At 41.8% G+C, this 23309-nt stretch overlaps 15 non-coding genes across 15 annotated transcripts; all 15 read right to left on the bottom strand.

Annotated features, from left to right (window-relative positions):
* Window positions 1-4865: 4865 nt before the first annotated feature.
* Window positions 4866-4948, bottom strand: TRNAL-UAG (transfer RNA leucine (anticodon UAG)). The gene has a single exon. It is a non-coding gene; the product is annotated as a tRNA-Leu (tRNA).
* A 1182-nt stretch (window positions 4949-6130) lies between these two features.
* TRNAL-UAG (transfer RNA leucine (anticodon UAG)) lies at window positions 6131-6213 on the bottom strand. The gene has a single exon. It is a non-coding gene; the product is annotated as a tRNA-Leu (tRNA).
* Window positions 6214-7395: 1182 nt separating this feature from the next.
* TRNAL-UAG (transfer RNA leucine (anticodon UAG)) lies at window positions 7396-7478 on the bottom strand. The gene has a single exon. It is a non-coding gene; the product is annotated as a tRNA-Leu (tRNA).
* A 1183-nt stretch (window positions 7479-8661) lies between these two features.
* On the bottom strand, window positions 8662-8744 carry TRNAL-UAG (transfer RNA leucine (anticodon UAG)). The gene has a single exon. It is a non-coding gene; the product is annotated as a tRNA-Leu (tRNA).
* Window positions 8745-9927: 1183 nt separating this feature from the next.
* On the bottom strand, window positions 9928-10010 carry TRNAL-UAG (transfer RNA leucine (anticodon UAG)). Its single transcript has one exon. It is a non-coding gene; the product is annotated as a tRNA-Leu (tRNA).
* Window positions 10011-11192: 1182 nt separating this feature from the next.
* TRNAL-UAG (transfer RNA leucine (anticodon UAG)) lies at window positions 11193-11275 on the bottom strand. Its single transcript has one exon. It is a non-coding gene; the product is annotated as a tRNA-Leu (tRNA).
* A 1183-nt stretch (window positions 11276-12458) lies between these two features.
* On the bottom strand, window positions 12459-12541 carry TRNAL-UAG (transfer RNA leucine (anticodon UAG)). Its single transcript has one exon. It is a non-coding gene; the product is annotated as a tRNA-Leu (tRNA).
* Window positions 12542-13728: 1187 nt separating this feature from the next.
* TRNAL-UAG (transfer RNA leucine (anticodon UAG)) lies at window positions 13729-13811 on the bottom strand. Its single transcript has one exon. It is a non-coding gene; the product is annotated as a tRNA-Leu (tRNA).
* Window positions 13812-14993: 1182 nt separating this feature from the next.
* TRNAL-UAG (transfer RNA leucine (anticodon UAG)) lies at window positions 14994-15076 on the bottom strand. The gene has a single exon. It is a non-coding gene; the product is annotated as a tRNA-Leu (tRNA).
* A 1186-nt stretch (window positions 15077-16262) lies between these two features.
* Window positions 16263-16345, bottom strand: TRNAL-UAG (transfer RNA leucine (anticodon UAG)). Its single transcript has one exon. It is a non-coding gene; the product is annotated as a tRNA-Leu (tRNA).
* A 1186-nt stretch (window positions 16346-17531) lies between these two features.
* TRNAL-UAG (transfer RNA leucine (anticodon UAG)) lies at window positions 17532-17614 on the bottom strand. Its single transcript has one exon. It is a non-coding gene; the product is annotated as a tRNA-Leu (tRNA).
* A 1182-nt stretch (window positions 17615-18796) lies between these two features.
* TRNAL-UAG (transfer RNA leucine (anticodon UAG)) lies at window positions 18797-18879 on the bottom strand. The gene has a single exon. It is a non-coding gene; the product is annotated as a tRNA-Leu (tRNA).
* A 1186-nt stretch (window positions 18880-20065) lies between these two features.
* Window positions 20066-20148, bottom strand: TRNAL-UAG (transfer RNA leucine (anticodon UAG)). The gene has a single exon. It is a non-coding gene; the product is annotated as a tRNA-Leu (tRNA).
* Window positions 20149-21330: 1182 nt separating this feature from the next.
* Window positions 21331-21413, bottom strand: TRNAL-UAG (transfer RNA leucine (anticodon UAG)). The gene has a single exon. It is a non-coding gene; the product is annotated as a tRNA-Leu (tRNA).
* A 1182-nt stretch (window positions 21414-22595) lies between these two features.
* On the bottom strand, window positions 22596-22678 carry TRNAL-AAG (transfer RNA leucine (anticodon AAG)). The gene has a single exon. It is a non-coding gene; the product is annotated as a tRNA-Leu (tRNA).
* Between the last annotated feature and the right edge of the window lie 631 nt (window positions 22679-23309).

Genomic DNA, 23309 nt, shown 5'->3' with positions numbered 1-23309 from the left:
CGAAACAGTTATCTGAAGAGTCTAATGTTTTGGGGCGTATACCGACATAGTTTTTTTACTATTATTTCACTAACACTGACGGAATGACTGCGAAGTATGTTTAACCCCTTAAGGACGCAGCCTAGTTTGGGCCTTAAGGCTCAGAGCCCATTTTTCAAATCTGACATATTTCACTTTATGTGGTAATAACGTCGGAATGCTTAAACCTATCCAAGCGATTCTGAGATTGTTTTCTCGTGACACTTTGGGCTTCATGTTCGTGGTAAAATTTGGTCGATATATTCAGTCTTTATTTGTGAAAAATTGCAAAATTTAGAGAAAATTTACAAAAAATAGCATTTTTCAGAATTTAAATGCATCTGCTTGAAAAACAGACGGTTATACCTCCCAAAATAGTTACTAGTTCACACTTCCCATATGTCTACTTTAGATTGGCATCGTTTTTTGAACATTATTTTATTTTTCTTGGACGTTACACGGCTTAGAACATAAACAGCAATTTCTCATATTCTTAAGAAAATTTCAAAAGCCTTTTTTTGAAGGTGCCAGTTCAGTTCTGAAGTGGATTTGAGGGGCCTATGTATTAGAAACCCCCATAAAACACCCCATTTTAAAAACTAGACCCCTCAAAGTATTCAAAACAGCATATAGAAAGTTTTTTAACCCTTCAGGCATTTCACAGGAATTAAAGCAAAGTGGAAATGAAATTTGCAAATTTCATTTTTTCTGCTGAATTTCAATTTTATTCAATTTTTTTTTAGTAACAGAGAAGGTTTTACCAGAGAAACACTACTAAATATGTATTGTCCAGATTCTGCAGTTTTTAGAAATGTCCCACATGTGGCCCTACTGCGCTCGTGGACTAAAACACAAGCCCTAGAAGCAAAGAAGCACCTAGTGCATTTTGAGGCCTCTTTTTTATTAGAATATATTTTAGGCAGCATGCCAGGTTTGAAGAGGCGTTGAGGTATCAAAACAATGGAAACCCACCAGAAGTGACCCCATTTTGGAAATTACACCCCTCAAGGAATTCATTTATGGTTTTTGTTATCATTTTGACCGCACAGTTTTTTCACAGCACCTATTTGAATTGGGCTGTGAAATGAAAAAAATGATATTTTTTCCAATAAAATGTCATTTTTGATCAAATTTTCTTATTTTCACAGGGAACAACATACCCCATTTTGTTGCCCAATTTGTCCTTAGTGCGGCAATACCCCATTTGTGGTGATAAACTGCCGTTTGGGCCCATGGGAGGGCTCAGAAGGAAAGGAGCGCTATGTGTTTGTTGGAGTCCAGATTTTGCTGGATTGGTTTTCGGGTGCCATGTCGCATTTGCAGAGCCCCAGAGGTATCAAAGCAATGGAAACCCACCAGAAGTGACCCCATTTTGGAAACTACACCCCTCAAGGAATTCATTTATGGTTTTTGTTATCATTTTGACCGCACAGGTTTTTCACAGCACCTATTTGAATTGGGCTGTGAAATGAAAAAAATTATATTTTTTCCAATAAGATGTCATTTTTGATCAAAATTTCTTATTTTCACAGGGAACAACATACCCCATTTTGTTGCCCAATTTGTCCTTAGTGCGGCAATACCCCATTTGTGGTGATAAACTGCCGTTTGGGCCCATGGGAGGGCTCAGACGGAAAGGAGCGCTATGTGTTTGTTGGAGTCCAGATTTTGCTGGATTGGTTTTCGGGTGCCATGTTGCATTTGCAGAGCCCCAGAGGTATCAAAGCAATGGAAACCCACCAGAAGTGACCCCATTTTGGAAACTACACCCCTCAAGGAATTCATTTATGGTTTTTGTTATCATTTTGACCGCACAGTTTTTTCACAGCACCTATTTGAATTGGGCTGTGAAATGAAAAAAATGATATTTTTTCCAATAAGATGTCATTTTTGATCAAAATTTCTTATTTTCACAAGGAACAACATACCCCATTTTGTTGCCCAATTTGTCCTTAGTGCGGCAATACCCCATTTGTGGTGATAAACTGCCCTTTGGGCCCATGGGAGGGCTCAGAAGGAAAGGACCACCATTTGGCCTACTGGAGCTTTTCTGGTGCTAAGTCATGTGTGCAGAAGCCCCTGAGGTACCAGTACAGTTGAAACCCCCGAGAAGTGACCCCATTTTAAAAACTACACCCCTTAAGACATTTATCTAGAGGTGTAGTGAGAATTTTGACCCCACAGGTACTGTGTAAAAGATAATGCGCAGCAGATGGTGCAGTGTGAGATTTGCAATTTTATATATGTATATGCCATTTCAGTGTCCAATATAGTGTGCCCAGCATGCGCCACCGGAGATATACACCCCTTAAATTGTAATGTGGGTTCTCCTGGGTACGACAATACCCTACATGTGGCTGTTATCAGCTGCCTGGGCATACGGCAGGGCTCAGAAGGGAAAGATGAGGGGGGTAAGCTGTGCGGAGTGCATCAGGGTAAATTAAAAATCAAGGGATGTATGATACATTTTAAAACAATCTTTTATACAGAGCCCTGGTTTTTCGGGACACGTGTCACATTGGTATATTGTGTTCTTCCTTATCCCCCTCTTATAGCAGACTCTGCACCTCTTTTGACTCTTTCCCTTTCCACCGGTTTGGGGACCTTCTCCTGGAAAGTGTTGCCCTGGTACGATGCGTGTGGCCTCGCTTCCAGAAGTACTGGGTGCCCCCCCTTCCTGGTCCCTAAAGATTAGATCTTGAAATTCCAGGAAAGTTCCCCTCTGGCCTGCACATCGACGTAGCACATACGCATTGTACAAAGCCATCTGTATGATGTGCCCGGCCAGCTTCTTATACCACACCGCATGGCGCTGTAGGGCTTCAGGACTTGATTTGACAAGTCCATCCCTCCCATGTACCTATTGTAGTCCAGGATGCAGTCTGGTTTGGGGGTGGCCTTTCCTTCATATATCCTAAACCTGTAGGTATACCCTGATGCACTCTCGCACAGCTTATACATCTTCACGCCATACCTTGCCCTCTTACCTGGCAGGTACTGGCGAAATTGAACCCTCCCTTTAAAATGTACCAGGGACTCATCAATAGAAAAACACTTCTCGGGGGTGTATGCTTGGGAAAACCGGGCACTGGAACGGTCTAATAGGGGTCTCCGTTTATACAAACGGTCAAAACTGGGGTCATCTCGGGGTGGGCACGGCTCATTATCAGTATAATGTAAGAAGCGAAGTATTGCCTCATTTATTTATTTTTTTAGGTTCCAGTTCATTTCTGAAGTTGCTTTGAGGGGCCCATATATTAGAAACCCCTATGAAACACCCCATTTTAGAAACTAGACCCCTCAAAGTATTCACAACAGCATTTAGAAAGTTTATGAACCCTTTAGGTGTTTCACAGAAATTTAGAGCAAAGTAGAGGTGAAATTTACTCTTTTTATACCATTGTTTTTTATAACACAAAAGGATTTATCAGAGAAACGCAACTCAATACTTATTGCCCAGATTCTGCAGTTTTGAGAAATATCCCACATGTTGCCCTCGGGCGGTAATGGACTGAAGCACCGGCCTCCGAAGCAAAGGAGCACCTAGCGGATTTTGAGCCCTCTTTTTTATTAGGCACCATGTCCGGTTTGAAGAGGTCTTGTGGTGCCAAAACATTGGAAACCCCCCAAAAGTGACCCCAATTTGGAAACTAGACCCCTTGAGGAATCCATTGTAGTTTTCATGGGGTGCATGCGGCTTTTTGATCAGTTTTTATTCCATTTTTAGGTGGCGTGGTGACTAATAAACAGCAATTCTACTATTGTTTTTGTATACTTTTTTTTTTACAGCGTTCACCGTGCGCTATAAATGATATATTAACTTTATTCTGCGGGGCGATACGATCACGGCGATACCAGATGTTTATAGTTTTTTTTTATGTCTTATGGCGTTTGCACAATAAAATACGTTTTGTAAACAATCATTTACTTTTTGTGTTGCCTTATTCTAAGAGCCAGAACGTTTTTATTTTTCAATCAATAAAGCCGTGCGAGGACTTATTTTTTGCGTAACGAACTGTATTTTCCATCAGTACCATTTTTAGGTACATGCGACTTTTTGATCTCTTTTTATTCCATTTTTTGGGAGGTGAAGTGACCAAACAATTGTGATTGTGGTACGGTTTATTAATATTTTTTTTTACGGCGTTCACCGTGCGGGATAAATAACAAAATAATTTTGTAGTTCAGGCCGTTACGGACGCGGCGATACCAATTATGTATAGTTTATTTGTTTGTTTATATATTTTTATTAATAATAAAGGACTGATAAGGGAAAAAGTGGGACTTTTACTTTTATTACTTTTAAAACTTTTATTTTCTTATTTTTACACATCTTTTTTTAACTTTTTTTTTACTTTATTACTTTGTCCCACTATGGGACTTGAGGGCAGGAGGCCCTGATCGCTATTCTAATACACTGCACTACATGCGTAGTGCAGTGTATTAGAACTGTCAGCTACTCACTGACAGCAAGCATAGTGGGTCCTGACGTTGTCAGGACCCACTAGGCTTCCGTCTATGGCATAGCCGGACGCCATAGTCACCATCGCCGGCCGCTATCGCGTAGCAGGCCGGCGATGGCAGCTTAACCCCTAAAAAGCCGCGATCTCTATAGAACGCGGCTTTTAAGGGGTTAATCAGCGGGGACACAGCGATCGGTCCCCGCTGTAGGAGCTGTGACAGCTGCTGAACAAGACAGCAGCGTCACAGCTACTGTATGTGTCGGGAGGACGGCCGAAACGGCCGTTACTCCCGAGACGTACTATTACGGCATGGAGCGCGAACGATACAGCTGCCATGACGTAATAGTACGTCAAGGAGCGGGAAGGGGTTAAGAAAAGATGAGTTGTCAGAAGTGGGATTTGAACCCACGCCTCCAGGGGAGACTGCGACCTAAACGCAGCGCCTTAGACCACTCGGCCATCCTGACTTACAGAAAACCTCTGCCTCTCCAGATTGGTAGGAAAAACAATCATGTTAAGAGTCGATTTTTTGGGGATGTTGAATTGAAAGATTAGAACTGTTTCTTGTCCATTTCCGTCTTGTATTTATTGGTTTATGATTACAGTGTTGCAAAAAGAAGTCCTTGAAGACCCTTTTACTTGCTTGATCTTGAAAATATAGAGAAATCCCCCTGGGAGGTACCCAGGATGAAGGCAGTGGTGTAGGATTCTCTATAACATTCACTCAAGTAAGCAGAGGGATATGAATTGTTTTACATTGTTCACTTATATTTAGGGTCCTGTTAGATATATGGGGATCATGAGAATTTAGAGTTGGTAGAGAATATGATCAAGGTTAAAAAAGTTGGCAGAAAGGAGTGTTGTGAAAGTCGTGGTACTATAAAAGGTATCTACTGCACCTGACTGTTGGGTGTGGAGCACTTCTCTTTATCAGAATTTAGATTAAGCCGCGTAACTGGTGGGTTCTGCAGGTGTTCGTCAGGGATGGGGTTTCTCTGACAGCTTTACAAGTGCTAGAATTAATTTGGCTCCAAACTCCCACTAATACAAAGCCACATGTATATAAGTGGCTCGGGCTGGTCTCTTGGAGCTATGGAGTGCACAGTAGTGGAGCTAGGCCATGTTCTGTAGCCAGGCCCAGGATGTGGCCCCGTGTCTCGAATATTGCCACAACTTACACGGTTGCAGTGGGTAAATGCTATTAGCAAAAGGACTCCTCTCATCGCCGTACTCAGCTGCATAGAAATTGGGCAACAGAATAGCTGCACTATCACTCAATAGTACTGAATGCAGAATTGTCCCAGGTCTGGTGTTAAGTCTGTAGAAGTCTTTACAGGGAGTTGGCGAGGATTTTACCAGGATAGCGGAGGAGCTCAATGAAAATGTGTCATTACTTTATGAGTGTTAGACCTGACATTATATCATGCTAAGAAAATATGAGTGTTCAAAAGTGGGATTTAAATCCACAAATTCAAGAGAGACCGGTCGGTCATCCTAACCTACACAAAAGTGCAATTTTTAAAGATTGGATGCCGAAACAGTTATCTGAAGAGTCTAATGTTTTGGGGCGTATACCGACATAGTTTTTTTACTATTATTTCACTAACACTGACGGAATGACTGCGAAGTATGTTTAAGAAAAGATGAGTTGTCAGAAGTGGGATTTGAACTCACGCCTCCAGGGGAGACTGCGACCTAAACGCAGCGCCTTAGACCACTCGGCCATCCTGACTTAAAGAAAACCTCTGCCTCTCCAGATTGGTAGGAAAAACAATCATGTTAAGAGTCGATTTTTTGGGGATGTTGAATTGAAAGATTAGAACTGTTTCTTGTCCATTTCCGTCTTGTATTTATTGGTTTATGATTACAGTGTTGCAAAAAGAAGTCCTTGAAGACCCTTTTACTTGCTTGATCTTGAAAATATAGAGAAATCCCCCTGGGAGGTACCCAGGAGTAAGGCAGTGGTGTAGGATTCTCTATAACATTCACTCAAGTAAGCAGAGGGATATGAATTGTTTTACATTGTTCACTTATATTTAGGGTCCTGTTAGAGATATGGGGATCATGAGAATTTACAGTTGGTAGAGAATATGATCAAGGTTAAAAAAGTTGGCAGAAAGGAGTGTTGTGAAAGTCGTGGTACTATAAAAGGTATCTACTGCACCTGACTGTTGGGTGTGGAGCACTTCTCTTTATCAGAATTTAGATTAAGCCGCGTAACTGGTGGGTTCTGCAGGTGTTCGTCAGGGATGGGGTTTCTCTGACAGCTTTACAAGTGCTAGAATTAATTAGGCTCCAAACTCCCACTAATACAAAGCTACATGTATATAAGTGGCTCGGGCTGGTCTCTTGGAGCTATGGAGTGCACAGTAGTGGAGCTAGGCCATGTTCTGTAGCCAGGCCCAGGATGTGGCCCCGTGTCTCGAATATTGCCACAACTTACACGGTTGCAGTGGGTAAATGCTATTAGCAAAAGGACTCCTCTCATCGCCGTACTCAGCTGCATAGAAATTGGGCAACAGAATAGCTGCACTATCACTCAATAGTACTGAATGCAGAATTGTCCCAGGTCTGGTGTTAAGTCTGTAGAAGTCTTTACAGGGAGTTGGCGAGGATTTTACCAGGATAGCGGAGGAGCTCAATGAAAATGTGTCATTACTTTATGAGTGTTAGACCTGACATTATATCATGCTAAGAAAATATGAGTGTTCAAAAGTGGGATTTAAATCCACAAATTCAAGAGAGACCGTTCGGTCATCCTAACCTACACAAAAGTGCAATTTTTAAAGATTGGATGCCGAAACAGTTATCTGAAGAGTCTAATGTTTTGGGGCGTATACCGACATAGTTTGTTTACTATTATTTCACTAACACTGACGGAATGACTGCGAAGTATGTTTAAGAAAAGATGAGTTGTCAGAAGTGGGATTTGAACCCACGCCTCCAGGGGAGACTGCGACCTAAACGCAGCACCTTAGACCACTCGGTCATCCTGACTTACAGAAAACCTCTGCCTCTCCAGATTGGTAGGAAAAACAATCATGTTAAGAGTTGATTTTTTGGGGATGTTGAATTGAAAGATTAGAACTGTTTCTTGTCCATTTCCGTCTTGTATTTATTGGTTTATGATTACAGTGTTGCAAAAAGAAGTCCTTGAAGACCCTTTTACTTGCTTGATCTTGAAAATATAGAGAAATCCCCCTGGGAGGTACCCAGGAGTAAGGCAGTGGTGTAGGATTCTCTATAACATTCACTCAAGTAAGCAGAGGGATATGAATTGTTTTACATTGTTCACTTATATTTAGGGTCCTGTTAGAGATATGGGGATCATGAGAATTTAGAGTTGGTAGAGAATATGATCAAGGTTAAAAAAGTTGGCAGAAAGGAGTGTTGTGAAAGTCGTGGTACTATAAAAGGTATCTACTGCACCTGACTGTTGGTGTGTGGAGCACTTCTCTTTATCAGAATTTAGATTAAGCCGCGTAACTGGTGGGTTCTGCAGGTGTTCGTCAGGGATGGGGTTTCTCTGACAGCTTTACAAGTGCTAGAATTAATTTGGCTCCAAACTCCCACTAATACAAAGCCACATGTATATAAGTGGCTCGGGCTGGTCTCTTGGAGCTATGGAGTGCACAGTAGTGGAGCTAGGCCATGTTCTGTAGCCAGGCCCAGGATGTGGCCCCGTGTCTCGAATATTGCCACAACTTACACGGTTGCAGTGGGTAAATGCTATTAGCAAAAGGACTCCTCTCATCGCCGTACTCAGCTGCATAGAAATTGGGCAACAGAATAGCTGCACTATCACTCAATAGTACTGAATGCAGAATTGTCCCAGGTCTGGTGTTAAGTCTGTAGAAGTCTTTACAGGGAGTTGGCGAGGATTTTACCAGGATAGCGGAGGAGCTCAATGAAAATGTGTCATTACTTTATGAGTGTTAGACCTGACATTATATCATGCTAAGAAAATATGAGTGTTCAAAAGTGGGATTTAAATCCACAAATTCAAGAGAGACCGGTCGGTCATCCTAACCTACACAAAAGTGCAATTTTTAAAGATTGGATGCCGAAACAGTTATCTGAAGAGTCTAATGTTTTGGGGCGTATACCGACATAGTTTTTTTACTATTATTTCACTAACACTGACGGAATGACTGCGAAGTATGTTTAAGAAAAGATGAGTTGTCAGAAGTGGGATTTGAACTCACGCCTCCAGGGGAGACTGCGACCTAAACGCAGCGCCTTAGACCACTCGGCCATCCTGACTTAAAGAAAACCTCTGCCTCTCCAGATTGGTAGGAAAAACAATCATGTTAAGAGTCGATTTTTTGGGGATGTTGAATTGAAAGATTAGAACTGTTTCTTGTCCATTTCCGTCTTGTATTTATTGGTTTATGATTACAGTGTTGCAAAAAGAAGTCCTTGAAGACCCTTTTACTTGCTTGATCTTGAAAATATAGAGAAATCCCCCTGGGAGGTACCCAGGAGTAAGGCAGTGGTGTAGGATTCTCTATAACATTCACTCAAGTAAGCAGAGGGATATGAATTGTTTTACATTGTTCACTTATATTTAGGGTCCTGTTAGAGATATGGGGATCATGAGAATTTACAGTTGGTAGAGAATATGATCAAGGTTAAAAAAGTTGGCAGAAAGGAGTGTTGTGAAAGTCGTGGTACTATAAAAGGTATCTACTGCACCTGACTGTTGGGTGTGGAGCACTTCTCTTTATCAGAATTTAGATTAAGCCGCGTAACTGGTGGGTTCTGCAGGTGTTCGTCAGGGATGGGGTTTCTCTGACAGCTTTACAAGTGCTAGAATTAATTAGGCTCCAAACTCCCACTAATACAAAGCCACATGTATATAAGTGGCTCGGGCTGGTCTCTTGGAGCTATGGAGTGCACAGTAGTGGAGCTAGGCCATGTTCTGTAGCCAGGCCCAGGATGTGGCCCCGTGTCTCGAATATTGCCACAACTTACACGGTTGCAGTGGGTAAATGCTATTAGCAAAAGGACTCCTCTCATCGCCGTACTCAGCTGCATAGAAATTGGGCAACAGAATAGCTGCACTATCACTCAATAGTACTGAATGCAGAATTGTCCCAGGTCTGGTGTTAAGTCTGTAGAAGTCTTTACAGGGAGTTGGCGAGGATTTTACCAGGATAGCGGAGGAGCTCAATGAAAATGTGTCATTACTTTATGAGTGTTAGACCTGACATTATATCATGCTAAGAAAATATGAGTGTTCAAAAGTGGGATTTAAATCCACAAATTCAAGAGAGACCGGTCGGTCATCCTAACCTACACAAAAGTGCAATTTTTAAAGATTGGATGCCGAAACAGTTATCTGAAGAGTCTAATGTTTTGGGGCGTATACCAACATAGTTTTTTTTACTATTATTTCACTAACACTGACGGAATGACTGCGAAGTATGTTTAAGAAAAGATGAGTTGTCAGAAGTGGGATTTGAACCCACGCCTCCAGGGGAGACTGCGACCTAAACGCAGCGCCTTAGACCACTCGGCCATCCTGACTTACAGAAAACCTCTGACTCTCCAGATTGGTAGGAAAAACAATCATGTTAAGAGTCGATATTTTGGGGATGTTGAATTGAAAGATTAGAACTGTTTCTTGTCCATTTCCGTCTTGTATTTATTGGTTTATGATTACAGTGTTGCAAAAAGAAGTCCTTGAAGACCCTTTTACTTGCTTGATCTTGAAAATATAGAGAAATCCCCCTGGGAGGTACCCAGGAGTAAGGCAGTGGTGTAGGATTCTCTATAACATTCACTCAAGTAAGCAGAGGGATATGAATTGTTTTACATTGTTCACTTATATTTAGGGTCCTGTTAGAGATATGGGGATCATGAGAATTTAGAGTTGGTAGAGAATATGATCAAGGTTAAAAAAGTTGGCAGAAAGGAGTGTTGTGAAAGTCGTGGTACTATAAAAGGTATCTACTGCACCTGACTGTTGGGTGTGGAGCACTTCTCTTTATCAGAATTTAGATTAAGCCGCGTAACTGGTGGGTTCTGCAGGTGTTCGTCAGGGATGGGGTTTCTCTGACAGCTTTACAAGTGCTAGAATTAATTTGGCTCCAAACTCCCACTAATACAAAGCCACATGTATATAAGTGGCTCGGGCTGGTCTCTTGGAGCTATGGAGTGCACAGTAGTGGAGCTAGGCCATGTTCTGTAGCCAGGCCCAGGATGTGGCCCCGTGTCTCGAATATTGCCACAACTTACACGGTTGCAGTGGGTAAATGCTATTAGCAAAAGGACTCCTCTCATCGCCATACTCAGCTGCATAGAAATTGGGCAACAGAATAGCTGCACTATCACTCAATAGTACTGAATGCAGAATTGTCCCAGGTCTGGTGTTAAGTCTGTAGAAGTCTTTACAGGGAGTTGGCGAGGATTTTACCAGGATAGCGGAGGAGCTCAATGAAAATGTGTCATTACTTTATGAGTGTTAGACCTGACATTATATCATGCTAAGAAAATATGAGTGTTCAAAAGTGGGATTTAAATCCACAAATTCAAGAGAGACCGGTCGGTCATCCTAACCTACACAAAAGTGCAATTTTTAAAGATTGGATGCCGAAACAGTTATCTGAAGAGTCTAATGTTTTGGGGCGTATACCGACATAGTTTTTTTACTATTATTTCACTAACACTGACGGAATGACTGCGAAGTATGTTTAAGAAAAGATGAGTTGTCAGAAGTGGGATTTGAACCCACGCCTCCAGGGGAGACTGCGACCTAAACGGAGCACCTTAGACCACTCAGCCATCCTGACTTACAGAAAACCTCTGCCTCTCCAGATTGGTAGGAAAAACAATCATGTTAAGAGTCGATTTTTTGGGGATGTTGAATTGAAAGATTAGAACTGTTTCTTGTCCATTTCCGTCTTGTATTTATTGGTTTATGATTACAGTGTTGCAAAAAGAAGTCCTTGAAGACCCTTTTACTTGCTTGATCTTGAAAATATAGAGAAATCCCCCTGGGAGGTACCCAGGAGTAAGGCAGTGGTGTAGGATTCTCTATAACATTCACTCAAGTAAGCAGAGGGATATGAATTGTTTTACATTGTTCACTTATATTTAGGGTCCTGTTAGAGATATGGGGATCATGAGAATTTAGAGTTGGTAGAGAATATGATCAAGGTTAAAAAAGTTGGCAGAAAGGAGTGTTGTGAAAGTCGTAGTACTAAAAAAAGGTATCTACTGCACCTGACTGTTGGGTGTGGAGCACTTCTCTTTATCAGAATTTAGATTAAGCCGCGTAACTGGTGGGTTCTGCAGGTGTTCGTCAGGGATGGGGTTTCTCTGACAGTTTTACAAGTACTAGAATTAATTTGGCTCCAAACTCCCACTAATTCAAAGCCACATGTATATAAGTGGCTCGGGCTGGTCTCTTGGAGCTATGGAGTGCACAGTAGTGGAGCTAGGCCATGTTCTGAAGCCAGGCCCAAGATGTGGCCCCGTGTCTCGAATATTGCCACAACTTACATGGTTGCAGTGGGTAAATGCTATTAGCAAAAGGACTCCTCTCATCGCCGTACTAAGCTGCATAGAAATTGGGCAACAGAATAGCTGCAATATCACTCAATAGTACTGAATGCAGAATTGTCCCAGGTCTGGTGTTGAGTTTGTAGAAGTCTTTACAGGGAGTTGGCGAGGATTTTACCAGGATAGCGGAGGAGCTCAAGGAAAATGTGTTATTACTTTATGAGTGTTAGACCTGACATTATATCATGCTAAGAAAATATAAGTGTTCAAAAGTGGGATTTAAATCCACAAATTCAAGAGAGACCGGTCGGTCGTCCTAACCTAAACAAAAGTGCAATTTTTAAAGATTGGATGCCGAAACAGTTATCTGAAGAGTCTAATGTTTTGGGGCGTATACCGACATAGTTTTTTTACTATTATTTCACTAACACTGACGGAATGACTGCGAAGTATGTTTAAGAAAAGATGAGTTGTCAGAAGTGGGATTTGAACCCACGCCTCCTGGGGAGACTGCGACCTAAACGCAGCGCCTTAGACCACTCGGCCATCCTGACTTACAGAAAAACTCTGCTTCTCCAGATTGGTAGGAAAAACAATCATGTTAAGAGTCGATTTTTTGGGGATGTTGAATTGAAAGATTAGAACTGTTTCTTGTCCATTTCCGTCTTGTATTTATTGGTTTATGATTACAGTGTTGCAAAAAGAAGTCCTTGAAGACCCTTTTACTTGCTTGATCTTGAAAATATAGAGAAATCCCCCTGGGAGGTACCCAGGAGTAAGGCAGTGGTGTAGGATTCTCTATAACATTCACTCAAGTAAGCAGAGGGATATGAATTGTTTTACATTGTTCACTTATATTTAGGGTCCTGTTAGAGATATGGGGATCATGAGAATTTAGAGTTGGTAGAGAATATGATCAAGGTTAAAAAAGTTGGCAGAAAGGAGTGTTGTGAAAGTCGTGGTACTAAAAAAAGGTATCTACTGCACCTGACTGTTGGGTGTGGAGCACTTCTCTTTATCAGAATTTAGATTAAGCCGCGTAACTGGTGGGTTCTGCAGGTGTTCGTCAGGGATGGGGTTTCTCTGACAGCTTTACAAGTGCTAGAATTAATTTGGCTCCAAACTCCCACTAATACAAAGCCACATGTATATAAGTGGCTCGGGCTGGTCTCTTGGAGCTATGGAGTGCACAGTAGTGGAGCTAGGCCATGTTCTGTAGCCAGGCCCAGGATGTGGCCCCGTGTCTCGAATATTGCCACAACTTACACGGTTGCAGTGGGTAAATGCTATTAGCAAAAGGACTCCTCTCATCGCCGTACTCAGCTGCATAGAAATTGGGCAACAGAATAGCTGCACTATCACTCAATAGTACTGAATGCAGAATTGTCCCAGGTCTGGTGTTGAGTTTGTAGAAGTCTTTACAGGGAGTTGGCGAGGATTTTACCAGGATAGCGGAGGAGCTCAAGGAAAATGTGTTATTACTTTATGAGTGTTAGACCTGACATTATATCATGCTAAGAAAATATAAGTGTTCAAAAGTGGGATTTAAATCCACAAATTCAAGAGAGACCGGTCGGTCATCCTAACCTAAACAAAAGTGCAATTTTTAAAGATTGGATGCCAAAACAGTTATCTGAAGAGTCTAATGTATGTTTTGGGGCGTATACCGACATAGTTTTTTTACTATTATTTCACTAACACTGACGGAATGACTGCAAAGTATGTTTAAGAAAAGATGAGTTGTCAGAAGTGGGATTTGAACCCACGCCTCCAGGGGAGACTGCGACCTAAACGCAGCGCCTTAGACCACTCGGCCATCCTGACTTATAGAAAACCTCTGCCTCTCAAGATTGGTAGGAAAAACAATCATGTTAAGAGTTGATTTTTTGGGGATGTTGAATTGAAAGATTAGAACTGTTTCTTGTCCATTTCCGTCTTGTATTTATTGGTTTATGATTACAGTGTTGCAAAAAGAAGTCCTTGAAGACCCTTTTACTTGCTTGATCTTGAAAATATAGAGAAATCCCCCTGGGAGGTACCCAGGAGTAAGGCAGTGGTGTAGGATTCTCTATAACATTCACTCAAGTAAGCAGAGGGATATGAATTGTTTTACATTGTTCACTTATATTTAGGGTCCTGTTAGAGATATGGGGATCATGAGAATTTAGAGTTGGTAGAGAATATGATCAAGGTTAAAAAAGTTGGCAGAAAGGAGTGTTGTGAAAGTCGTGGTACTATAAAAGGTATCTACTGCACCTGACTGTTGGGTGTGGAGCACTTCTCTTTATCAGAATTTAGATTAAGCCGCGTAACTGGTGGGTTCTGCAGGTGTTCGTCAGGGATGGGGTTTCTCTGACAGCTTTACAAGTGCTAGAATTAATTTGGCTCCAAACTCCCACTAATACAAAGCCAATGGTATATAAGTGGCTCGGGCTGGTCTCTTGGAGCTATGGAGTGCACAGTAGTGGAGTTAGGCCATGTTCTGTAGCCAGGCCCAGGATGTGGCCCCGTGTCTCGAATATTGCCACAACTTACACGGTTGCAGTGGGTAAATGCTATTAGCAAAAGGACTCCTCTCATCGCCGTACTCAGCTGCATAGAAATTGGGCAACAGAATAGCTGCACTATCACTCAATAGTACTGAATGCAGAATTGTCCCAGGTCTGGTGTTAAGTCTGTAGAAGTCTTTACAGGGAGTTGGCGAGGATTTTACCAGGATAGCGGAGGAGCTCAATGAAAATGTGTCATTACTTTATGAGTGTTAGACCTGACATTATATCATGCTAAGAAAATATGAGTGTTCAAAAGTGGGATTTAAATCCACAAATTCAAGAGACACCGGTCGGTCATCCTAACCTACACAAAAGTGCAATTTTTAAAGATTGGATGCCGAAGCAGTTATCTGAAGAGTCTAATGTTTTGGGGCGTATACCGACATAGTTTTTTTACTATTATTTCACTAACACTGACGGAATGACTGCGAAGTATGTTTAAGAAAAGATGAGTTGTCAGAAGTGGGATTTGAACCCACGCCTCCAGGGGAGATTGCGACCTAAACGCAGCGCCTTAGACCACTCGGCCATCCTGACTTACAGAAAACCTCTGCCTCTCCAAATTGGTAGGAAAAACAATCATGTTAAGAGTCGATTTTTTGGGGATGTTGAATTGAAAGATTAGAACTGTTTCTTGTCCATTTCCGTCTTGTATTTATTGGTTTATGATTACAGTGTTGCAAAAAGAAGTCCTTGAAGACCCTTTTACTTGCTTGATCTTGAAAATATAGAGAAATCCCCCTGGGAGGTACCCAGGAGTAAGGCAGTGGTGTAGGATTCTCTATAACATTCACTCAAGTAAGCAGAGGGATATGAATTGTTTTACATTGTTCACTTATATTTAGGGTCCTGTTAGAGATATGGGGATCATGAGAATTTAGAGTTGGTAGAGAATATGATCAAGGTTAAAAAAGTTGTCAGAAAGGAGTGTTGTTAAAGTCGTGGTACTATAAAAGGTATCTACTGCACCTGACTGTTGGGTGTGGAGCACTTCTCTTTATCAGAATTTAGATTAAGCCGCGTAACTGGTGGGTTCTGCAGGTGTTCGTCAGGGATGGGGTTTCTCTGACAGCTTTACAAGTGCTAGAATTAATTTGGCTCCAAACTCCCACTAATACAAAGCCACATGTATATAAGTGGCTCGGGCTGGTCTCTTGGAGCTATGGAGTGCACAGTAGTGGAGCTAGGCCATGTTCTCTATCCAGGCCCAGGATTTGGCCCCGTGTCTCGAATATTGCCACAACTTACACGGTTGCAGTGGGTAAATGCTATTAGCAAAAGGACTCCTCTCATCGCCGTACTCAGCTGCATAGAAATTGGGCAACAGAATAGCTGCACTATCACTCAATAGTACTGAATGCAGAATTGTCCCAGGTCTGGTGTTGAGTTTGTAGAAGTCTTTACAGGGAGTTGGCGAGGATTTTACCAGGATAGCGGAGGAGCTCAAGGAAAATGTGTTATTACTTTATGAGTGTTAGACCTGACATTATATCATGCTAAGAAAATATAAGTGTTCAAAAGTGGGATTTAAATCCGCAAATTCAAGAGAGACCGGTCGGTCATCCTAACCTAAACAAAAGTGCAATTTTTAAAGATTGGATGCCAAAACAGTTATCTGAAGAGTCTAATGTATGTTTTGGGGCGTATACCGACATAGTTTTTTTACTATTATTTCACTAACACTGACGTAATGACTGCAAAGTATGTTTAAGAAAAGATGAGTTGTCAGAAGTGGCATTTGAACCCACGCCTCCAGGGGAGACTGCGACCTAAACGCAGCGCCTTAGACCACTCGGCCATCCTGACTTACAGAAAACCTCTGCCTCTCCAGATTGGTAGGAAAAATAATCATGTTAAGAGTCGATTTTTTGGGGATGTTGAATTGAAAGATTAGAACTGTTTCTTCTCCATTTCCGTCTTGTATTTATTGGTTTATGATTACAGTGTTGCAAAAAGAAGTCCTTGAAGACCCTTTTACTTGCTTGATCTTGAAAATATAGAGAAATCCCCCTGGGAGGTACCCAGGAGTAAGGCAGTGGTGTAGGATTCTCTATAACATTCACTCAAGTAAGCAGAGGGATATGAATTGTTTTACATTGTTCACTTATATTTAGGGTCCTGTTAGAGATATGGGGATGATGAGAATTTAGAGTTGGTAGAGAATATGATCAAGGTTAAAAAAGTTGGCAGAAAGGAGTGTTGTGAAAGTCGTGGTACTATAAAAGGTATCTACTGCACCTGACTGTTGGGTGTGGAGCACTTCTCTTTATCAGAATTTAGATTAAGCCGCGTAACTGGTGGGTTCTGCAGGTGTTCGTCAGGGATAGGGTTTCTCTGACAGCTTTACAAGTGCTAGAATTAATTTGGCTCCAAACTCCCACTAATACAAAGCCACATGTATATAAGTGGCTCGGGCTGGTCTCTTGGAGCTATGGAGTGCACAGTAGTGGAGCTAGGCCATGTTCTGTATCCAGGCCCAGGATTTGGCCCCGTGTCTCGAATATTGCCACAACTTACACGGTTGCAGTGGGTAAATGCTATTAGCAAAAGGACTCCTCTCATCGCCGTACTCAGCTGCATAGAAATTGGGCAACAGAATAGCTGCACTATCACTCAATAGTACTGAATGCAGAATTGTCCCAGGTCTGGTGTTGAGTTTGTAGAAGTCTTTACAGGGAGTTGGCGAGGATTTTACCAGGATAGCGGAGGAGCTCAAGGAAAATGTGTTATTACTTTATGAGTGTTAGACCTGACATTATATCATGCTAAGAAAATATAAGTGTTCAAAAGTGGGATTTAAATCCGCAAATTCAAGAGAGACCGGTCGGTCATCCTAACCTAAACAAAAGTGCAATTTTTAAAGATTGGATGCCAAAACAGTTATCTGAAGAGTCTAATGTATGTTTTGGGGCGTATACCGACATAGTTTTTTTACTATTATTTCACTAACACTGACGTAATGACTGCAAAGTATGTTTAAGAAAAGATGAGTTGTCAGAAGTGGGATTTGAACCCACGCCTCCAGGGGAGACTGCGACCTAAACGCAGCACCTTAGACCACTCGGCCATCCTGACTTACAGAAAACCTCTGCCTCTCCAGATTGGTAGGAAAAATAATCATGTTAAGAGTCGATTTTTTGGGGATGTTGAATTGAAAGATTAGAACTGTTTCTTGTCCATTTCCGTCTTGTATTTATTGGTTTATGATTACAGTGTTGCAAAAAGAAGTCCTTGAAGACCCTTTTACTTGCTTGATCTTGAAAATATAGAGAAATCCCCCTGGGAGGTACCCAGGAGTAAGGCAGTGGTGTAGGATTCTCTATAACATTCACTCAAGTAAGCAGAGGGATATTAATTGTTTTACATTGTTCACTTATATTTAGGGTCCTGTTAGAGATATGGGGATGATGAGAATTTAGAGTTGGTAGAGAATATGATCAAGGTTAAAAAAGTTGGCAGAAAGGAGTGTTGTGAAAGTCGTGGTACTATAAAAGGTATCTACTGCACCTGACTGTTGGGTGTGGAGCACTTCTCTTTATCAGAATTTAGATTAAGCCGCGTAACTGGTGGGTTCTGCAGGTGTTCGTCAGGGATGGGGTTTCTCTGACAGCTTTACAAGTGCTAGAATTAATTTGGCTCCAAACTCCCACTAATACAAAGCCACATGTATATAAGTGGCTCGGGCTGGTCTCTTGGAGCTATGGAGTGCACAGTAGTGGAGCTAGGCCATGTTCTGTAGCCAGGCCCAGGATGTGGCCCCGTGTCTCGAATATTGCCACAACTTACACGGTTGCAGTGGGTAAATGCTATTAGCAAAAGGACTCCTCTCATCGCCGTACTCAGCTGCATAGAAATTGGGCAACAGAATAGCTGCACTATCACTCAATAGTACTGAATGCAGAATTGTCCCAGGTCTGGTGTTAAGTCTGTAGAAGTCTTTACAGGGAGTTGGCGAGGATTTTACCAGGATAGCGGAGGAGCTCAATGAAAATGTGTCATTACTTTATGAGTGTTAGACCTGACATTATATCATGCTAAGAAAATATGAGTGTTCAAAAGTGGGATTTAAATCCACAAATTCAAGAGAGACCGGTCGGTCATCCTAACCTACACAAAAGTGCAATTTTTAAAGATTGGATGCCGAAACAGTTATCTGAAGAGTCTAATGTTTTGGGGCGTATACCGACATAGTTTTTTTACTATTATTTCACTAACACTGACGGAATGACTGCAAAGTATGTTTAAGAAAAGATGAGTTGTCAGAAGTGGGATTTGAACCCACGCCTCCAGGGGAGACTGCGACCTAAACGCAGCGCCTTAGACCACTCGGCCATCCTGACTTACAGAAAACCTCTGCCTCTCCAGATTGGTAGGAAAAACAATCATGTTAAGAGTCGATTTTTTGGGGATGTTGAATTGAAAGATTAGAACTGTTTCTTGTCCATTTCCGTCTTGTATTTATTGGTTTATGATTACAGTGTTGCAAAAAGAAGTCCTTGAAGACCCTTTTACTTGCTTGATCTTGAAAATATAGAGAAATCCCCCTGGGAGGTACCCAGGAGTAAGGCAGTGGTGTAGGATTCTCTATAACATTCACTCAAGTAAGCAGAGGGATATGAATTGTTTTACATTGTTCACTTATATTTAGGGTCCTGTTAGAGATATGGGGATCATGAGAATTTAGAGTTGGTAGAGAATATGATCAAGGTTAAAAAAGTTGGCAGAAAGGAGTGTTGTGAAAGTCGTGGTACTATAAAAGGTATCTACTGCACCTGACTGTTGGGTGTGGAGCACTTCTCTTTATCAGAATTTAGATTAAGCCGCGTAACTGGTGGGTTCTGCAGGTGTTCGTCAGGGATGGGGTTTCTCTGACAGCTTTACAAGTGCTAGAATTAATTTGGCTCCAAACTCCCACTAATACAAAGCCACATGTATATAAGTGGCTCGGGCTGGTCTCTTGGAGCAATGGAGTGCACAGTAGTGGAGCTAGGCCATGTTCTGTAGCCAGGCCCAGGATGTGGCCCCGTGTCTCGAATATTGCCACAACTTACACGGTTGCAGTGGGTAAATGCTATTAGCAAAAGGACTCCTCTCATCGCCGTACTCAGCTGCATAGAAATTGGGCAACAGAATAGCTGCACTATCACTCAATAGTACTGAATGCAGAATTGTCCCAGGTCTGGTGTTGAGTTTGTAGAAGTCTTTACAGGGAGTTGGCGAGGATTTTACCAGGATAGCGGAGGAGCTCAAGGAAAATGTGTTATTACTTTATGAGTGTTAGACCTGACATTATATCATGCTAAGAAAATATAAGTGTTCAAAAGTGGGATTTAAATCCACAAATTCAAGAGAGACCGGTCGGTCATCCTAACCTAAACAAAAGTGCAATTTTTAAAGATTGGATGCCAAAACAGTTATCTGAAGAGTCTAATGTATGTTTTGGGGCGTATACCGACATAGTTTTTTTACTATTATTTCACTAACAGTGACGGAATGACTGCAAAGTATGTTTAAGAAAAGATGAGTTGTCAGAAGTGGGATTTGAACCCACGCCTCCAGGGGAGACTGCGACCTAAACGCAGCGCCTTAGACCACTCGGCCATCCTGGCTTACAGAACACCTCTGCCTCTCCAGATTGGTAGGAAAAACAATCATGTTAAGAGTCGATTTTTTGGGGATGTTGAATTGAAAGATTAGAACTGTTTCTTGTCCATTTCCGTCTTGTATTTATTGGTTTATGATTACAGTGTTGCAAAAAGAAGTCCTTGAAGACCCTTTTACTTGCTTGATCTTGAAAATATAGAGAAATCCCCCTGGGAGGTACCCAGGAGTAAGGCAGTGGTGTAGGATTCTCTATAACGTTCACTCAAGTAAGCAGAGGGATATGAATTGTTTTACATTGTTCACTTATATTTAGGGTCCTGTTAGAGATATGGGGATCATGAGAATTTAGAGTTGGTAGAGAATATGATCAAGGTTAAAAAAGTTGGCAGAAAGGAGTGTTGTGAAAGTCGTGGTACTATAAAAGGTATCTACTGCACCTGACTGTTGGGTGTGGAGCACTTCTCTTTATCAGAATTTAGATTAAGCCGCGTAACTGGTGGGTTCTGCAGGTGTTCGTCAGGGATAGGGTTTCTCTGACAGCTTTACAAGTGCTAGAATTAATTTGGCTCCAAACTCCCACTAATACAAAGCCACATGTATATAAGTGGCTCGGGCTGGTCTCTTGGAGCTATGGAGTGCACAGTAGTGGAGCTAGGCCATGTTCTGTAGCCAGGCCCAGGATGTGGCCCCGTGTCTCGAATATTGCCACAACTTACACGGTTGCAGTGGGTAAATGCTATTAGCAAAAGGACTCCTCTCATCGCCGTACTCAGCTGCATAGAAATTGGGCAACAGAATAGCTGCACTATCACTCAATAGTACTGAATGCAGAATTGTCCCAGGTCTGGTGTTAAGTCTGTAGAAGTCTTTACAGGGAGTTGGCGAGGATTTTACCAGGATAGCGGAGGAGCTCAATGAAAATGTGTCATTACTTTATGAGTGTTAGACCTGACATTATATCATGCTAAGAAAATATGAGTGTTCAAAAGTGGGATTTAAATCCACAAATTCAAGAGAGACCGGTCGGTCATCCTAACCTACACAAAAGTGCAATTTTTAAAGATTGGATGCCGAAACAGTTATCTGAAGAGTCTAATGTTTTGGGGCGTATACCGACATAGTTTTTTTACTATTATTTCACTAACACTGACGGAATGACTGCAAAGTATGTTTAAGAAAAGATGAGTTGTCAGAAGTGGGATTTGAACCCACGCCTCCAGGGGAGACTGCGACCTAAACGCAGCGCCTTAGACCACTCGGCCATCCTGACTTACAGAAAACCTCTGCCTCTCCAGATTGGTAGGAAAAACAATCATGTTAAGAGTCGATTTTTTGGGGATGTTGAATTGAAAGATTAGAACTGTTTCTTGTCCATTTCCGTCTTGTATTTATTGGTTTATGATTACAGTGTTGCAAAAAGAAGTCCTTGAAGACCCTTTTACTTGCTTGATCTTGAAAATATAGAGAAATCCCCCTGGGAGGTACCCAGGAGTAAGGCAGTGGTGTAGGATTCTCTATAACATTCACTCAAGTAAGCAGAGGGATATGAATTGTTTTACATTGTTCACTTATATTTAGGGTCCTGTTAGAGATATGGGGATGATGAGAATTTAGAGTTGGTAGAGAATATGATCAAGGTTAAAAAAGTTGGCAGAAAGGAGTGTTGTGAAAGTCGTGGTACTATAAAAGGTATCTACTGCACCTGACTGTTGGGTGTGGAGCACTTCTCTTTATCAGAATTTAGATTAAGCCGCGTAACTGGTGGGTTCTGCAGGTGTTCGTCAGGGATGGGGTTTCTCTGACAGCTTTACAAGTGCTAGAATTAATTTGGCTCCAAACTCCCACTAATACAAAGCCACATGTATATAAGTGGCTCGGGCTGGTCTCTTGGAGCTATGGAGTGCACAGTAGTGGAGCTAGGCCATGTTCTGTAGCCAGGCCCAGGATGTGGCCCCGTGTCTCGAATATTGCCACAACTTACACGGTTGCAGTGGGTAAATGCTATTAGCAAAAGGACTCCTCTCATCGCCGTACTCAGCTGCATAGAAATTGGGCAACAGAATAGCTGCACTATCACTCAATAGTACTGAATGCAGAATTGTCCCAGGTCTGGTGTTAAGTCTGTAGAAGTCTTTACAGGGAGTTGGCGAGGATTTTACCAGGATAGCGGAGGAGCTCAATGAAAATGTGTCATTACTTTATGAGTGTTAGACCTGACATTATATCATGCTAAGAAAATATGAGTGTTCAAAAGTGGGATTTAAATCCACAAATTCAAGAGAGACCGGTCGGTCATCCTAACCTACACAAAAGTGCAATTTTTAAAGATTGGATGCCGAAACAGTTATCTGAAGAGTCTAATGTTTTGGGGCGTATACCGACATAGTTTTTTTACTATTATTTCACTAACACTGACGGAATGACTGCAAAGTATGTTTAAGAAAAGATGAGTTGTCAGAAGTGGGATTTGAACCCACGCCTCCAGGGGAGACTGCGACCTTAACGCAGCGCCTTAGACCACTCGGCCATCCTGACTTACAGAAAACCTCTGCCTCTCCAGATTGGTAGGAAAAACAATCATGTTAAGAGTCGATTTTTTGGGGATGTTGAATTGAAAGATTAGAACTGTTTCTTGTCCATTTCCGTCTTGTATTTATTGGTTTATGATTACAGTATTGCAAAAAGAAGTCCTTGAAGACCCTTTTACTTGCTTGATCTTGAAAATATAGAGAAATCCCCCTGGGAGGTACCCAGGAGTAAGGCAGTGGTGTAGGATTCTCTATAACATTCACTCAAGTAAGCAGAGGGATATGAATTGTTTTACATTGTTCACTTATATTTAGGGTCCTGTTAGAGATATGGGGATGATGAGAATTTAGAGTTGGTAGAGAATATGATCAAGGTTAAAAAAGTTGGCAGAAAGGAGTGTTGTGAAAGTCGTGGTACTATAAAAGGTATCTACTGCACCTGACTGTTGGGTGTGGAGCACTTCTCTTTATCAGAATTTAGATTAAGCCGCGTAACTGGTGGGTTCTGCAGGTGTTCGTCAGGGATGGGGTTTCTCTGACAGCTTTACAAGTGCTAGAATTAATTTGGCTCCAAACTCCCACTAATACAAAGCCACATGTATATAAGTGGCTCGGGCTGGTCTCTTGGAGCTATGGAG

The sequence above is a fragment of the Rhinoderma darwinii genome, chromosome 1, assembly GCF_050947455.1.
Source record: "Rhinoderma darwinii isolate aRhiDar2 chromosome 1, aRhiDar2.hap1, whole genome shotgun sequence".
Classification (NCBI taxonomy): domain Eukaryota; kingdom Metazoa; phylum Chordata; class Amphibia; order Anura; family Rhinodermatidae; genus Rhinoderma; species Rhinoderma darwinii.
The sequence above is the reverse complement of the archived record's forward strand: the minus strand, read 5'-3'. Positions and strand labels throughout refer to the sequence as shown.